General features: G+C 38.4%; 1 pseudogene; it reads right to left on the bottom strand.

The window, feature by feature from the left end:
- Positions 1–531: 531 nt before the first annotated feature.
- On the bottom strand, positions 532–645 carry LOC138806613 (U6 spliceosomal RNA; annotated as a pseudogene).
- Between the last annotated feature and the right edge of the window lie 18294 nt (positions 646–18939).

The raw sequence follows: 18939 nt of genomic DNA, 5'->3' as shown, positions 1-18939 counted from the left end.
TCTTCACAGAAGTTTCTCTTTAAGTCTTTTTTTTTTTGGGGGGGGGGTCCGGTCGTGGGGCCTGAACTCTGGGCTTGGGCGCTGTCCCTCAGCTCTTCAGCTCAAGGCTAGCACTCTACCACTTGAGCCACAGCGCCACTTCCGGCTTTTTCTTTTTGCTTATGTGGTGCTGAGGAATCGAACCCAGGGCCTCAGGCATGCAAGGCAAGCACTCTACCACTGAGCCACCTTCCCAGCCCCTCTCTTTAAGTCTTTAGCCCACTTGTTTATTGGGCAGTTATTTCTTTGAGGATTTGTTGTTGGGGAATTTAAAAAAATATGGAACGGGGCTGGGAAGGTGGCTCAGTGGTAGAGCGCTTGCCTTGCATGCCTGAGGCCCTGGGTTCGATTCCTTAGCACCACATAAGCAAAAAGAAAAAAGCCGGAAGTGGCGCTGTGGCTCACGAGGTAGAGTGCTAGCCTTGAGCTGAAGAGCTGAGGGACAGCGCCCAGGCCCAGAGTTCAGGCCCCACGACCGGACCCAAAAAAAAAAAAAAAATAGAATGCTTCACAAATTTGGCTGTCATCCTTGCTCGGGGGGGAGGGGGGGGGCATGCTAATCTTCTCTGTATCGTTCCAATTTTAGTATATCTGCTGCTCAAGCGAACACAGGAAGAGCAAATGTTTAAGCAGTACTATTAACAGAAATTATTATTTCGCTCAGAATCTTCCATATTTAAAATATTAATTAGCATATTCATATTCTTCAAGAGAAAGGGCTACATGTTTGTCTCAAATAGCTTCAGTTTGTTCATTTGTTTATCTCCTTTCTCTTTTTTAACAGATGGCTCAATACAAATTAAATAAAGAGAGGATTAGTTCTTATTAAGGGATCATCTGTTCCTCGTGTTAAGTCCTCACCATTAAAGCCCAATGCAAAGCAGCAGAATTGTAACTTGTTGCTGCAAAACTGAAAGTTTTGAGGCCATCTCCTGATAGTACATTTTTCTTTAAAATTTCTCTTTTTGCTGTACTTGTTGAATTATGTTATGATTTTTATTATCATATATCAGTTGTGCAAGAACGTTTGTGACATTTCCATAAATGCATATACAATGCACCTTGATCAAATTCATACCCTCTCTCACCCCCCTCATTCTCCTTTCCCTGTTCTTAAAACAATTTCAACAGGCTTCATTGCGTTATTTTCATCATGCAGAAAAACATATTTCTGCTCTAGTTTATTCTGGATTGTATTTCAAATTACTGTATCAAGACTGCTCCTCATTTACTGAGCAGTCTGTCATCTTGCTGGGCTGGTAGCCAACAATGTTAAGAGCAGAAAGCAAAAGGCAAGGGGAGGGGTCAAGAGAAAGGAGTAGATAAATGAAGTGGGGGGGGGGGCTGTGGCCAAGAATCCAATGTATTGCCTATGAAATTAAAAAGAGTGAAGGCAGGGGTGGTTAGGGGAAGAATGATGAGAATATTGAAAAGGGTGACATTGATCAAGATGCACAATATTCTTAAACAGCTTGGTTTAATGGAAATCCTTTGTACAACTACTTAAAGATAATTTTGGGGGGGGGGGAGAAGCAAGGTTCACTCCTAAAATTCATAGCAAAATTGGGCACTTGTAATCCTACCTCCTCAGGAAGCTAAGATCTGAGGATCATGGTTCGAAGCCAGCCTGGGCAGAGAAGTCAATGAGACTCATCTCCAATTAACCAGGAAAAAGCTGAAAGTGGAGCTGTGGCTCAAGTAATAGAATAATAGCCTTGAGCAATAAGGGACTCAGACCCCAAGTTTAAGCCCCACTACTGACATATTACTTCATTCATTGATTCATTCATTGCAAGCATTTCCCCAAAATTATTTATCCTGTATGTTTATCATATAGCAACCCTAGTCAAGTTTTTTTTTTTACCACTATTTAAATCCAAGTCAAAAAAATATATCCTGAAATCCCTTTGCAAGGGCAATGATGACACAGTGACCAAGTCAAATATTAGAAAGGAAAACCAAAATAATTGAAGTATCTTTGTAATGAACTTTTGAATTTTAGAATAAGTTTATAGTTTCAGAAGAGCATCAGAGAGAGTTCCCATGAAATGTGTATTCAAGTTTCCCTACTACTAACATCTTCAATAAGGTACACTTGTTCTAACTAATACACCAGTATCACCACATTATTAAGTAAGATGTAATTCAAGTTTCTTTAGTTTTATCCTAACGTTCTTTTCCTGTTTCAAGATCCCATTCAGGATACCACATTACCTGAAGTCATTGTGTCTCCAGAGGCTCTTCTTTGCTAAGATGTGTTCTTAGATTTTCCTTGTTTTTGACCATCAGGGCAGAGTTGAGCAGTACTGCTCATGTATTTTGGAGACTGGTCCTCTCTTTGGCTATACCTACATTGTTAGTCAAATAATAAAACAGGATTGGTCGGTATAAAAGAGGAAGACCATGGCAATCAAGTGTCATGCTAACCATATTATATCAAAGATACATACCATCAAGGTGACTTATACCTCCAGAGGTCAACTTTGACCCTCAGATTCAAATAGTGTTTTCCAGATTTTTTTTACTGTGAGACTACCTTTCTTCTCCTTTCTTTCCACATTACTTTTGGGAAGGAAATTACCAGGTGCAGTCACAATTAAGAAGGTGGAGTTACATTCTACCTTTCTGAAGACAGGGTACCAACGTTCATTACAAGGCATTTGTCTGCATAGAAAAGTTGTCTATTTTCACTATATTTATTCTGTATTCGATTATTGATTCATGTCATTATGGACTTGTGGGTACTTACTTTATGCTTTGGGTTATAATTCAGTGCTCTGCCATTTATTTTGTAGCTCCACATGTTCCATCTGGGCCACTGAGATCTTTACCCTCTAGCTCTGTGTCCCTTTGACGTAGTTTCATTTGGGTGTCTTGAGTCAATCCAGCTCCCTGGTACTAAAAAGTGACCCAGGTTCATATTTCATATTTCAGCCTTGGCCCTCACATCAGCCATTTCTCCAAGGAGCCATGGTTCCTATTATGAAGGGATGCATTAGAACAGGATGATTTATACTTAATGTTTGCTTATTTGTTTTGAGATAGAGTCTTACTGTATATCCCTAACTGGTCTCAAACTCCCCATCCTCATGCATCTATCCTCAAGAGTTGGCATTGGAAGCAGCATTGCCATGCCTGTCTAAAAAGGTTTATACTTAAAATAGGGCCTAAGACTTGCTTGATTTTTTTTCCAACTAACATTGGTCAGAGAAGTCACATTTTATTTATAGGGCTTATTTAGACATAAAACTTTGGAGTGGCTGAGAATGTAGCTTAGTACTAAAGTACTTGGCCTAGTACACATGGGATCTTGGGTTTGATCACCTACACTGCAAAAAAAGTACAATAGTAAACTAAATAAATGAAATAATAGAAACTTTGAGCTAAGTGCTAAATTTCTGCACTTAAAACTTTAAGTAAGATCAAGTTTGTGTTCAGAGCCTGACCTTTGTTACCTTTGCTGATACATTGCCTTTTGTCTTTATAGTTTTTTTTTCCCCTTAAGAATCCCAAATCTCCCTTCTACAATCAGGCCTAATACTCTGCTTCCTTTCTCACTTTTACCCATGAGAAATCCTTCAGACTCCAGCTACCTCCCCTCAGTCCATCCCATCTGCTACTACTAGAAATACAGGGAGCCACACACACATAAGATGAAGGAAAGCATCTTCTTTTACTTTTAAATTTTTATTGTAAAAGCGATATACAGAGAGGTTACAATTACATAAGTCAGGTAATGAGTACATTTCCTTTTGAACAGTGTCACACACACTCCTATTCTTTCCCAGGTCCCCCCCCCCACTCCATCTCCCCCGCCCCCACCACCACCACACACACACCAAGTTACATAATTAATTTCCAACATAGCATCTGGTATCACTGCTGAATTGGTTTAACCTTTGTCCCACCATTTTAGTGCTTCCCCTTCCTCTCCCCAAATCAAATAAATAAGCTTATACACAAGATAAATGATACAGAAATCAAAAACAAGGACAAAAGGGAATAAACCAACGGAAAAAAAAGGAGAGGGGGGGAAAACCCACAAACAGACTAATTAAAAACCTCTTGTTGGGGCTGGGAAGGTGGCTCAGTGGTAGAGCACTTGCCTTGCATGCCTGAGGCCCTGGGTTCAATTCCTCAGCACCACATAAGCAGAAAGAAAAAAGCCAGAAGTGGCGCTGTGGCTCAAGTGGTAGAGTGCTAGCTTTGAGCTGAAGAGCTGAGGGACCGCGCCCAGGCCCAGAGTTCAGGCCCCACGACCGGACCAAAAACAAAAAACTTCTTGTTTCCATTTCTTGGAGTTCATTTCAATAACATCATTTTATATCATCATATGCACATATCTATTGAGCACTTGTGATCCTTTCCTAAGAATATCCTCCTTTGTTCTCACTCTGTGAATGTTTAAAGTGCTGTTTAATCATGTCCAACTGAAATTATTTGTCTTTTACTATCCATTGGGTTTACTTGTAAATTTATAGGCATATCCTATTTTTAAATTTATTGTAAAGGTGATGAATAAGGGGGTTACAGTTACATAAGTAAGGTAATGTGTACATTTCTTTCTAAACACTGTTACCCCATACCTCATTTTCTCCTGCTTCCCCCACCCCAGTTGTAAAGTTCATTTCCAACACAGTGTCTAGCGAGTATCATTGTTGCGTTAGCTCATCCTTTGTCCTGCTGTTTCTGTGATTCCCTTTCCCTTTTGCGGATCACATAAAATTATATACAAGACAATGGGTACAGAAAAAAATAATAAAAGAAAAAGAAGGAAAGAAGGAAAGAAAGAAAGAAAGAAAGAAAGAAAGAAAGAAAGAAAGAAAGAAAGAAAGAAAGAAAGAAAGAAAGAAAGAAAGAGAAAAAAGAAAGAAAGAAAGGAAGGAAGGAAAGGAAAGGAAAGGAAAAGAAAAGAAAAGAAAGAACTGCAAACAATACATAATAAAACCTTTTTGTTTCCAATTCTTGGAGTTCATTTTGATATGCTTCATTATATATGGTCATATGTACCTAGCGATTGGGCTATTGTGAGCCCCGGCTAAGAATATCATAGACATAGTCTAGTTATTAAAAATGAGGGAAACCATGCAACCTGCATTTCTTTGGGACTGGCTTGCTTCACTTAATATAATTTCTCCAGGTCTTTTCATTTCCTTGCAAATGGGACGATGTCATTCTTTCTGATGGAAGCATAGAACTCCATTGTGTAAATATACCACATCTTCTTGATCTGTTCATCTACTGAGAGGCATCTAGATTTATTCAGTATTTTAGCTATGGTAAATAATGCTTCAATGAACATAGTTGTGTTGGTGGCTTTAGTGTGGCCTGGTTTGGGTAAATGCCCAGGAGTGGGATTGCTAGAGCATAGGGAAGCTCTATATTTAGTCTTTTGAGGTACCCCCATACTGCTTTCCAGAGTGGTTGTACCAGTTTATATTTCCACCAACAGTGTAGTAACATTCCCTTTTGGCCACATCCCTACCAACATCTGTTATTATTAGATTTCTTGATAATGGGCATTCTAACTGAAGTAAGGCAAAATCTCAATGTTGTTTTGATTTGCATTTCTTTTATAGCCAGAGATGTTGAACATTTCTTCATGTGTCCATTGACCATTCTTATTTCCTCTTCAGAGAAGTCTCTCTTTAAGTCGTTAGGCCACTTGTTAATAGGGTGGTTGTTTCTTTGAGGATTTGTTTTGGGGGGATTTAATTTTTTGAGCCCTAAGTATGTTTAAGATGAGGCTCTTATCTGTTGTATGGCTAGAGAAGATCTCTTCTCAATCTGTGGGCTTTCTATTTATCTTGCTAGCTATGTCCTTTGCCATGCAGAAATTCTTCAGTTTGATGCAGGCCCATTTATCCAGTCAGAAAGCAGCTTCTCACATCATTTCTGGGCTCAGAAAGTTTGTTAAAGGGCATAGGAGCTGACTTTTTCAGACCAACCTAGAAGGATCTGATAATACAACTCAGGGGACAAAGGAGTTGATAAATCAAAGAATTGAAGACTGACTAATGTGTTTTCTGTCCATTGAAGATTGACAGCTGTACTTTCTCTTGAAACTCTGGCAAAGTTGATTATGCATCACCTACATTTCTTTTTCTTCTCCCCTTCCCCACTTCTCTCTTATTCATTTATTTTTTTTCTGTCTTAGGATTGCAGTCCCCAGTAAAATTTGGTATACTAAAGAAATAATTCAGTATACTAAGCTTTGTCTGGGGCTCTAATATATAAGGAATCTGGACTAAGTACTTTCTCTCCCCCCTCTCTCTTTCTATGTGTGTGTATGTGTATGTGTGTGTGTTTCCATCTAATTTTATGTCCATGTATGAAGATATTATTATAGTAAGAAAACAACTCAGAGAAACTTGCTAGCCCATGTTTACACAACTAGCAGATTTTGAATGTGTATCTGGGTCTTTCTGACTCCAAAGACTACATCTTTAATCCCCCCATGGTTAAAAATGGTTTTGCTGCCACTTGCTATGGGAATTGGAAAGAGACTGTCAGCCAAGCAGGGTTGTCACAGGAGGCTTGTTCCCAAGGAGTTCAATTAAATTTTAATAGATAATATATTCTATGCACTTACAAATACGCCTGAAATTATTCAGAAGCCTCCATAGGCACTCACTGAATCTTCACATTAATATTATGAAGGAGTTATAATTACACATATTTCACAGATGTGGCGCATAGAAATTCTGCAACCTGCCAAGGGTTTTCCAGCTACCATGGACTAGATTTTATCAGAACTAGACCCTATGTATCTGTGTAGTCTATGCTCTGGCCACAATGCTATCATGTGTTCTTCCAGCGTGAGTGAAGGGAGGCATTATGGCACATGAATGGCACCACCAGAAGCTCCTTGTATTATATCTGGGGGTCTGCTATCTATATATAACAAACCTACATTGGACACCTGGATCAGCCTGTAGGTGGATTTGTACTTGTAGTATCTAGCAATAAGTAGATTTGATGTATTTGCTATCCATCAACAAGGATTTGTGGAAAGAGTCTTAAGTAATCTCAGAAGAAAGAATATTTTTTGTAGGATGGAGTATTTTCCAGGAAGAAAAATGGTGCAGCTAAAGTTGAATTGAATAAATCATTTGGAAAAGTCAATTGTATGATATGAAAACCATAGGATTACAGGATAAATATGTTAGTCATTGTTAAGGGTTAACTTTAACTTGACTTTTTGGAATAGCTACAGAAATATGTTTCTAAAATGAAAGTTAGAGAAGCAAAAGGATCTTCAACATGAAAGTCAGTAGCTATATAAAGCTTAGAGTATGGAGCCGAAGAGTCTATAGCACTTACTTGTAGAAGGCTGGCCAGCCAGTGCTGGTGGCTCATACCTGTAATATTAGCTTCTCTGGAAGTTGAGATCTAAGATCAAAGTTCAAAGCCATCCCACTCAGGAAAGTCATGAGACTCTTACCTCCAGTTAAGCACCATAAAAGGCCAGAAGTAAAGGTATAGCTCAAATAGTAGAGCACTAGCCTTGAGTAATAAAAGCTTAGGAACAGGCCCTGAATTTAAGCTACAGGACTGGCATTAATAATTATAATAGTAATAACAATAATTATTAGTGTGCATAGTATCACAGTTATGATCTGAAAGCTAGTCAAAGAGCTGGCATTTGAATTATGATCCCTCCATTTTAGCTCTGTGGACTTCTCAAAAATTATCTCCTTCATCTCTTATTTTTCTACAGAAATGGTTTAATTATACCTATGACTTGGGTGGAGGTGTCATCAGAGTTAATTAATCTAATGTATACAAGGTGCTTACTAATGCCTGCCAGAGAGAAAGTAATCCATAAATGCCAATTATTATTCTTTTGCCATAAATGAAGAATATGAGACCCAGGGAGTTCATGTAATTTGCCTAAGTGATAGGTTAAGATTCATTGCTTTCACTCTGGGTTTTCATTTCTACACTCAGGGGATACACAAAGCTATGGCAAAACAGAGTTACTGAAAATAAGGAGTTCACAATAAATGTGGTATACAAGAAAGAATACTTCAGTTATAGGTTGAAGTTTAATAACTGTTCTTCATAGGTATTTTCACTGAGCTGGATGATTGGATATTTTTAACAGTATCGATTCCTTCACTTGTAACATCCACTCCCTGATATTCTGCATTTCTCATGTACATCTAATGCCTGGCACATGGTGGGGCCCAGCCCATTTTCTCCTTAAAGGGAAAGATAAAATGTAGTTCATATCATGGTAGTTTTCTTTAATTTCTCCCTTGCCAAAAAAAGGGGCTAGAAGGGAAACAGTACTGAAAGTAGGGTATATTTCTCCAATAAGGTTAATTTAAAACTTGTTTTGAAACTATTTTTCAGGATTGTGTAATCCACTGGAATAATAGGGACTGCTTTCAGATACCACGAAGTCGTGGCTGGGACAAACTGACTCCACAGAAGGAAGCTATTGTCAGTACATGAAAACGACGTCAGCCTGATGTGTTGAGCAAACATTACCTTGTAAGCAGTCACAGCTTGTCAACCCCACTTCCAACCTCCTCTTCTCATGAATTGCACAGAAAATGTCAGTAACTTAGCTATAAAGAAACAAGTAGCAATAAGAGGTTCAATTTAGATTTTCAAATATTAAACCTACAGTAATTTTTAATTGTGATCCACTAGTTTGCAATCATCCATAATATTGGGAAATACATTCCAAAAGATATTGAGATGTAATTAAAATATTTCATTTTAGTTGTTTTCTGTCACCTCTCCCTTCAATCATTTATAATCACTGCTAAGGAGAGGGGAAGGGGCTGATTTGCTTTCGTTTCTATCTTCCCTTCCTTTACCTTCCCTATTTTGAAATGATCAAAAGCAATACATCACTAATGCTCAAAAAGAAAATAAGAATAAGAAGCAGAATATATAAATAGCCAAAATAAATAGCTAGAACTAGAAAAAATGGAAATATTAGCTTATAAGGTGTAGTAATTGGTTGGTTCATTAAATAAGAAAAGACAAAATGGCTCTAGAAGCTCAGTGATGTTGAAATTTTATTTTATTCTCTATCCTTGCCATTCTAAATCTATGAAGCACATATTATAGCTAGAAGATAGATAGATGATAGATAGATAATCACATAAATTGATAATAAATAATCATCATGCTGAGAGACTTACTGGAGCCAACATTTCACATTAATGTTTATTTTTCACAGAAATAGCCCAGATGAGCTGGAAAAGTCCAGCCACTAGTATTTTCTTAACTATTCTAATGGGCTCAGCCTTTAACCAGCTGTTTATGATTCTTACCAAGCAGTGAATTAAACCAATATTTGTGATACTTGACTCCCATTACCATTTGAAGGAAGTGTTCAACCATTCCTTCATTTCATTAATGCAAACTTTGTCTCTACCAGAAAGTCTGTGTTTTCATCAGAGCTGTAATTATTCCCACAAGGAATTTCAATTTACTGAGTAAAAGATTTCCAACTATCCACTGAAATGAGGAACATAATCTAGTAAGGGGACTTTAGAAAACCACAGCACAAGTTCTGAGTACTATCCTAGACTTTCTTAGACCCAGAGCATTTCATTCTCTAAGGTCCATGAGAAAAATGCTGAGAAAATTTGGGTCATCTGTCAAAAGAAATTAAAAAACACAATCAGTGATCCATACAATGTGGCACACATTTTAAAACAAAATGACCCAAGCACAGGCCTTTTGAGTTGGAAACATCCGATAGGACATTACTTCTAGATGTGTTGGTGGATTTTAGAATTCTGAAAGTGTGAGTGTGTGTGTGTGCGCGCGCGCTCGTGTGTGTGTGTGTGTGTGTGTGTGTGTGTGTGTGTGTGTTGTTTAAACTATTTCTGTCTTGTTTGTGATGGATTATTCTGCAAATCCTGGGTCTTTATGTTGGAACAGTAAGTACAGCCAGAGGTCTGACAAGCCAAGGTCTTTATTTCATGCACTTTATTTTTCAAAGACTTGTGTGTGTGAAAGAAGTTATTTGGGGAATGCAATCTGAAGACTCTTAATGACTCAGTTGTGCCAACCAAACAAACTATAGAAGCTTGCAAAGTTAGTATTTCCTGTTTTAAAATATCCTTGTGTATTTTTTTACTGTAAAATATTTTTTATTGTGAAAATACTGTACAGAGGAGTTACAATTACATGGGCAAGATAATGAGAACATTACTTATCAAGCATTGTAGCCTCCTCCTTTGTTTCCCCTTCCTATTCCTTCCCATCTCCCCACCCTCCCGTCTCCCCCACCCACCCCCCACTCCCACCCCTCCACCCATCCCCCCCACCAAAGTTGTAAAGTTCATTTTTCAACATAATGACTTGTACATCTCATTGTTGCAATGGGTCCACCTGTACCCCTATTTAAACGATTTGTTTTTTCCCTTCCCCTCCACAAATTATACCAACATCAAGTACAGTGAAAGCAGGGGTTATATCGTGGGGGAGGGACATACAAAGCAACAAAGTAATAATCTTATAAATATGTTAGAAACAATTGCGTGAAAAAAACCATTTAAATACTTATCTTGGGGTTCATTTCGCCTAACATCAACTTATCTGACCTTTTCTGCTTGACTCAGACATATACTAGATATTGCAAATAAGGGAAACCATGAGGCCTATGTTTCTTTGGGCCTGGCTTACTTCACTTAATATAATTTTTCCAAGTTTTTCTATTTCCTAACAAATAGGACAATGTCATTCTTTCTGATGGAGGCATAGAATTCCATTGTGTATATATACCACATTTTCTTGATCCATTCATCTACTGAGGGGCATTTGGGTTGGTTCCATATCTTAGCTATGGTAAATAATGCTGTGATAAACATAGTTGTGCTGGTAGCTTTAGTGTGGTCTTGTTTGTGATCATTTTCACTTTAACTCTTACTTCTATTTGTCTGCATGCAAACTAAACAGTTGATTTAAAAACCTATACACTTTTTTTGCCTCTCGTTGAATTGTATCTGTTTTATTTTTGGTTTTCTTTGTCAGTCGTGGGACTTGAACTCTGGGCCTGAGAGCTGTCCATCAGCTCTTCAGCTCAAGGCGAGTGCTCTACCACTTGAGCTACAGCGCCACTTCCTGTATCTGGTGTTTTAAAGTAGATTTGTCCTACTATAATATTAATTTAATCCATTAGGGTGATGTTGGTCAGATTTTTTTCCAGTAAAGTTTATCCCTTATTTTAAAAAAACCTATAAAAGATTTACAGCTCTTAGAGTCATCTCTAGGTGATCACATTTGTTTTTCAAACACAATGTCTTTCTATAATTGCTGTGTGGGTATATGTACATGCATATCTGTATTGACAGGCAGCTAACAGCCCTCCCTACATGAAATACAGATTTATTTCTCTAAGTATTCCATCTGAATATACATCCTGAAACATATGAATGGCTCTCCGTTTCTTCTTATATTTATATCCCCATGCATGACATCATTATCACTATTGAATAAATGTTTGCTGAACACTGAATCTAAAGCAAGCATTAAAAAAGCTGATAGATGTCTGTGACTTCCAAAGATCTACTTTTGCAGGCAATATGTGGCAATATGTCCTCTTGCTTTATGTTGGTTCTCATTAAGTTTTAAAATCATCTCCCCATAGATGGCTTTCAATATGTGAAAATACAGGATGGGGGTGAGAGAGAATTGGAGACAGGTTACACTAAATGCATGATTGTCTTTCTTTAATTTAAGGTCTGAAATTTTTTTTTAAACACAGAGAATACATATGAAAAGAGGAATTTGTAGAAGAGCATAGGAAATGTCAATAGCACATGGCTCTTAAGTTGGAAGAAGCATGCTGAATCTAACAACAAAAGCTCTAAAAGCACTTCTACAAACATTACTCCTCAGGAACTGGATGAAATAGAGAATACTTGAGAAGGTCTCAGAAGGCTGAGAAATCTTCACAAGGTCACACAGCTTAGAACAAGCTTCTAACATCTTCATCCTCATTACCATCCATCCCAGGCCATATAACCATTTTGCCCTTGATGAGTCCCTATACCATTCATTTTACCAGTGTTTACAGACACTACGATAAAATAAATATATTCATGTGCTGCTTAATCAAGGGTAAATATCATTAGAGAGGAAGGAGAAACTTTCTATATATTAGGCAAATTGTCAAAATTTTTCTCAACAATAAATTATGTATGTATATATGTGATCATGAGATATCAGATAATGGGGCATTATTATGCTGCTATCTCTCATATTCTTCATGCAGACTGCTTGAAACCTAAGACAAGAATGGCCTCTCCTTTGTGCTTCATACTTTATGAGGTAGGATCAAGAACTGTCCTTGTTTGATAGCTCAGGAAACAGGTACTAAAGCCCAGTAACTTGTCTAAATTACCCATCTGGTGGTTTAGAATAGCTGACTCAGAGATCTCTCTGGATTGACACCATTTAATGCAATGTATAGATTTTTGTCTATGTTTGCTGGTACTGGGGCTTGACTTCAGGGCCTTAGGTTTTTCACTCAAGGCTATCACTGTACCAGTTGAGCTACATCTCTATTTTTTAGCTTTTTTTCCTGGTTAACTGGAGATAAGAGTCTCTTTGATTTGTCTTCCTGGGCGGGATTCAAACCCTGATTCTCGATTTCAGCCTCCTGAGTAGCTAGGATTACGGGCATAAGCCACTGATGCCTGGCTAAATATATAAATTCTTAAAATTATAATTTTAGGCCGGCGCCGGTGGCTCACACCTGTAATCCTAGCTACTCAGGAGGTTGAGATCTGAGCATCGTGGTTCAAAGCCAATCTGGGCAGGAAAGTCCCTGAGACTCTTATCTCCAATAAACCACTAGAAAACTGGAAGTGGCACTGTGGCTCAAGTGGTAGAGCACTTGCCTTGAGCTGAAGAGCACAGGGACAGCACCCAAGCCCAGAGTTCAAGCCCCACAACCGACAAAAAAAATTTATATATATAATTTTAGGTGATTTTATAATCAGCTCAATCACTTTATCTGTGCCTATTTTATTATCATTTCAGTCAATTTATACTATGTTCTTGAAGCATTTTTAATTGGTAGGTTCTTGAAGTGACTTAAAGCTGTTAATTTCCCTAAAAATATTTACCTAAAAATATTATGGCATGTCTTTTTCTAATCATTAAAGCAAATAACCCCCTTCCCTTGCCTTAGATGATCATCCTTAATACCTACCAATTCACTTTAAACCATCTTAGTTATAATGAATTCACTTAAAACCTGAGCTGGTCACTGTGGTGCATAGACCATCAAGGGCTTTTATTTGCCTTCATCCTTCAGCCAACTCCTTTCCCCTGGGAAGAGGTGAACACATGCAGGTGTGCTGTGCTGATATTACCTGTGCATAGGTAACTTCTGGTGTTTTCTTCAACTGTCCTACAGAAAAGAGAAAGGAGGCCAAGTGAGAAGAGATACACAGGGTAGTAGGAAGAAAGAAAAAAGAAGACAGCAGGCAGACCAAGGATAGCTCTGAACTCTTCAATGAAAATCTAGAAAGCCATTTTCTCTTGCTGGGAAACAGGCTTTCAAGACACTCCCACAGCAAAAACTCCCAATACATTCAACTGAGATTCAAGTTCATTCACATATTACTCATCACTTACTATGCGCTGGGTGCTAGGAATATAAAGATGAACTAAGTAGACACATTTTCTTCCCTTTTCTTTTCCTCTTCTAGTTTCTGCCTTTTAGTTTTCTTTTCTCATTATGGACCCCAGGATGACATTAAACTCTGAATCTTTCTGCTTCAGTCTCCCAAATGTTAGGATTGTAGGCATGCACCACCATACTCAGCTAACTTACAGTGGGAAAAGAGCTATTACTTAAATAACTATCTGAATTGAATGAAATGGAAAATTAATCATTAAGAAGGATAATATGAAAAGGATCTCACACATGACTTAAGTTGCCATTTGCCATCACTAGGAAGGAATTTTGCCCATGGAATTAAAAACAAAATTTCATTTAATTCCTGACAAAACTCCGTAAATAAAGGGGAGTGTGGTGCTCTTGCAATACATGAAGTCCAGTTACAGAAAAACCTTTCAGACTATGACAGACTTGATTTTATGGAGTCAGGGCCCGAGGCAAGTCTGGGCACTTTGAATTTTCCCACCTGTCAGCTATAGCTTTTTGAGACTGATAAATAACAAGGCAGAGAAGGATCAAAGAGCAGAAATGCATGCAAATAAAGCTTGGATCAGGCAATTTAAAAGGCTGGTGTGTTTTGCCTAACATCAGAGGAGACCAAGCTGCTTGTACTAAAATGACAGCTCAAGTAAACATGCACTGCTATCAAAATACCCGAGGTGAACAATTTGATTTCCAGGGCTTAGAACTAAGATAAGGCAAAGGAGCCAAAAATCAGCCAGCACTACATCAGCTTCTTAAGATGCCATCTAATGATATCTCCCCTAAGGAAAAACCTCTCCAACCATATGAGTCAATGTAAGATTTACATGTTCTAATGATTATGGTATGGCACATCAATACACCCAGGGACAATTAGTTCAGATGGCTGTTTCCATTCTTTTGAACTTCCTACAGAGAGTTTTAAATGGTACAAAGGCTAGTAGTCCATTCGTGGACATTTCGATTTTACAAAGCTGACATCAAGTTGTTAGGCTAAAAACAAGAAACAAACAAAAAAAACAAAAACAAAAACAAAATCCTGCTTTCCCCATATGGCTTTTGCCAAGGGAACAGGACATTACTTTCTAACTTTTTAGATGAGTCTCCATTACTGGAAGGCTAATATCACCTCTAAATTTCCATTCATATCCTCACCTCAAGGATGGACCAGATTCAGTGTGGTAACATTTGTTTGATTAGTTGCTTGGTTTGGTTGGTTGGTTGATTGGTTTATCCAACCACTATAATACATTCTCTACTGGTACTTCATGCTTTCCTCACCAACTCACATTCTTCAAGTAAATCTATTTAGTTCATATTCATTTTCAAAAGCAACCTTTCAGTCAAGTGAAAAATTGATTCACTGCAGTAAACTCCCTAATAATATTAGAATTTCAAGTCCGAGAAGTTGATGCATCCACTTGGCAAGTGCAAAGTAGGCCTGGCCTACCCAGAAGTTAAGGCAATTGTGCCAGGAATGTCTGCTGGAGGGGCTGGGGCTTAGCCAGAAACCTGGCCTGGCAAACAGTCTTAGGCCTCCCAAGCTGTCCAGTTCCACACTAAATAATTAGGAGCACAGAAATATATTAAGACTTAGGCAAGCATTACTGCCTAACAATTTGGAGGGAAGGAGAAGAGACAACCAGATGCCAAGCTTTAACAATCCAATGTCAGGAAAGAAATAGGTAACAGGCAGGGTCAGGCTGGTGGAGGCAGTCTAAATGTAGGACCTACAAAAAGAACCAGAGGGCTGGGAAGGTGGCTCAGTGGTAGAGCGCTTGCCTTGCATGCCTGAGGCCCTGGGTTCGATTCCTCAGCACCACATAAGCAAAAAGAAAAAAGCCGGAAGTGGCACTGTGGCTCAAGTGGTAGAGTGCTAGCCTTGAGCTGAAGAGCTGAGGGACAGCGCCCAGGCCCAGAGTTCAGGCCCCACGACCAGACCCAAAAAAAAAAAAAAAAAGAACCAGAGTCAGAAGCAACAGATAAAGCATTAACCTGATGTAACTCCCAGGATTCCTCTCTGAATGCTGAGTTGCATTAACTGTACCAAGTTGTCAGGCAATACTTTTTACCATCACTAAGATTCCTTTAGAATTCCCAGCAGGGAGTAGACTTAGGACTGAATTATTCTAAAGTCAATGTGGTCAAGCTAGACTACAGTTTTCAGCATTTTTGCCCTGAATGGTTCTGGTTTAATTCTAACCACCCCATGTCTACCACCAGAGGCCTAGCAAGAAATCCAAAGAGAACATCAGCTACACAAAACTAACAGCTTCCTCATACTTTCTCCTTCATGTTCCTATTTCAGGCCCTTGATTTCTCATATATGAACTGCACTACTGTTTCAGGGAGACTGATTAGTGCCTTTTATCTCCAACTCATCTTTCCAGATCTTTGTGCCTCACCTCTTCCAATAAATGTTCTTTTAGTTCATCTACTTATGGTCCATACCAAAAGTCCTTTCTAATCAAAATAGACCCTGTTCATTTAGGAAGCAGCCATGTTTCCTTTGGTCCAGGAAACCCTTAGTCTATTTCAGCATTCTCCAATATTTAGAAGAGAAGAAAGAAACAGATGAAGGTTGAAAAAGAACTTCAATTCCCCCAAGTCAGTGAAACATACAGGATCTGACTCATCCTCTAACATACAGAGAGAACTTACAGGATATAGAATGCCCTACATTTATTTATTCTGCCTCCTACTTTGATGAAAAAGAAATTGGGTCTCCTGAATCTTCTGTACACAATAATCAGAATCTACCTTGATTTTCCCTGTGGAGAAAGCAAGTGAGGGCATAGCCACAGTCAGGTTTGAACAAGAGGCATAGTCCAATGGCAAGAAACTGTATTAGAATAAAGCAATAGTTGATTTGTTAGGAGTGATGGCAAGTCACACTCTTCCCAATTCAAGCTAAGTTAAGCAAAAGTAGCAACTTTCTATTTTACACAATTAGCCTGTCCAATGATAATTCCTGTCTCAACTGTAACTGAAGAAAGGGGTTCTTGAATGCGATTTTTGGGCTGCTATTTCTCTAGGGTAATTGGCTTCTCAAGTGAGCCTTTCGTACTCATATAAAAAAAGTGGTTGTGGATAACCATGCTACAATTTCACTGCTAGAATTCAGCTAGCATTGACATTCAAAGAATGACTTGGAACTGGGTTCAGTCTCAGGCCAGTTCCTGAAACATTTGTTATGACCAGTAATGTGGTGTTAGAACTGAATCAGGCACAATATTTCCCAGAGTAATGGTATACAATTCCATCACAGAGAGTCAAAACCTAATTAATGGTTTCAAGAAAACAGAAGCACACTCCCTTTTCCTGTGGTAGCTTGCAGGCAGGGCCAATACTGCTAGGTTAGCCTGAGAAGATCCCAGTGAGTGATTGGGACCAGTGGCAGCAATGACAAGCCAGAGGCAGAGTTCCCAGTGACACCAAGCAGTGACAGAGAGAAAAACAATCCACAGTAAAAATCCTCTTTTATGCTTAACTTCACTGCCAGAAGATGAACTCTGGCTTCACCAGTCACAATGGCCAAAAGCCACCATCCAGTGTAAGATTATTTACTAGGAAGTTAATATGGCTACTGAAGACTGGGAATGGAAGGAATGCGATCTGACAAACTGAAGGCAAGAGTGAGAAAGAATAATTTAAAAAATCCATTAATTTAGCACGCTTTTTTGAACTTGAATCTTTTGTCTGAATTCTTTTTACCTTTACATTTCTCATACAAAATTAGTACCTGTCAACCAACGGGGATATGTTTGAACTTTTCAGGACTACATAAATATTTCATGCTGTTCCTTTTCTAATTGTACGACAAGATCAAACAAATTTTCACCCAGGAAAAAGACAGCTAAATCAAGATCTAAGATGCTTATTAAGTTAAAAATGATTTCCCTTCAAGCTAAATCTCCAAACAGAACTTTTATTTTTTTTTGATTGTTTGTTTCTACATTCAGACATCACCTAGATTCTAAAACAATGATCACATAGGTTGGAAAAGTCCATTTGTGTGAATTTTATTTGTGAACCTGATATACTAAAATTAGCCAATATGTATTGAGAAACTGCTCTGTGACAACATTTAGAGACCTTCTGAATTAAATATTTCCCTATATTTGCACACTCATATCTTCAGCGATATTTGTAGGACATGACTCTGCCCCTCTGTAATACTTGCTGACTGGACAAGGAGTTTGTATATGACCAAAACTAATCAATCAGAGTTCTCTTCCTGAGGCTGAGCATCTGAGCATACAAACTAGATTCTGGATTCCGGATTCTGATGAGCACTACAATTAGGAGATGAGGGAAACTAGAGGCCAGAACCACATCATAGTTCAGATCTAAAATGTCTCGCCAAAGGTCATGGATTAAAAACTTTGTCCTGATGTAGCCAGGTATCTATACTTCTAGCTATATTGGAAGCACAGTATGAGGATCACAGTCCATGGCCAGCCCCAGGCAAAAAGTATGCGGTATCAGAAAAATAACTAAAACAAAAAAGAGGTGAGATGCTAGCTCAGGTGTTAGAGAATAAGCCTAGCAAGTAAGAGACCTCAAGTTTACATCCTAATCCTGTCCTCCAAACCACAAAACTTTGTAGTATAGCACTATTAGAGAGTATCAAAAATCTTTAAGAGGTACGGCCTAGTAAGAGGTCTTAGGTTGCTTGGAGACATGCTTTCAAAGGGAATACTGAGTCCATGGTCCCTCCTCGTTCTTTTTTATTTTGTTTCTAATCCATCATGAGTTGAGCAGCTTCCCCTGCCTCTCTCTCACACAATGATGTTTCCTCAGCACAAGCCCAGAACCAATGATGCCAACCAACCATGCACTGAAACCTCCAAAACTCTGAGCCAAAATAACCCTTCCTTTTTTAAGTTGGTTTTCTCAGGCATTTTGGTATAGCGATGGAAAGCTTACTAGCACAGCACAACCCATAGTGCCAGAGAATAATAACAGAGTCTACAATAATGTCAAAGTACTTCATATGCATGTATAAAAAATAGAATAATGGAATCCATTAAAATTATTTAATGGGGAAGAAGGGATAAGGAAGAGCTAAATCTATCTATCTATCATCTATCTATCTAGGTGTGTGTGTCATGTTTTCATAAAAATAGCACAGTGAAACCCCTTATACAATTAATATACACTAATAACAAAATAAGAATCAATGAAAACTTTAGTTGCTGTACTAAAAGGTGGAAAACCTGGAGACCAAACACAAAAGGACAAGGCAGCTGGGC

Source organism: Dipodomys merriami, unplaced genomic scaffold, assembly GCF_024711535.1.
Source record: "Dipodomys merriami isolate MVZ:Mamm:240054 unplaced genomic scaffold, mDipMer1.0.p SCAF_10, whole genome shotgun sequence".
In the NCBI taxonomy this organism is placed as follows: domain Eukaryota; kingdom Metazoa; phylum Chordata; class Mammalia; order Rodentia; family Heteromyidae; genus Dipodomys; species Dipodomys merriami.
The sequence above is the reverse complement of the archived record's forward strand: the minus strand, read 5'-3'. Positions and strand labels throughout refer to the sequence as shown.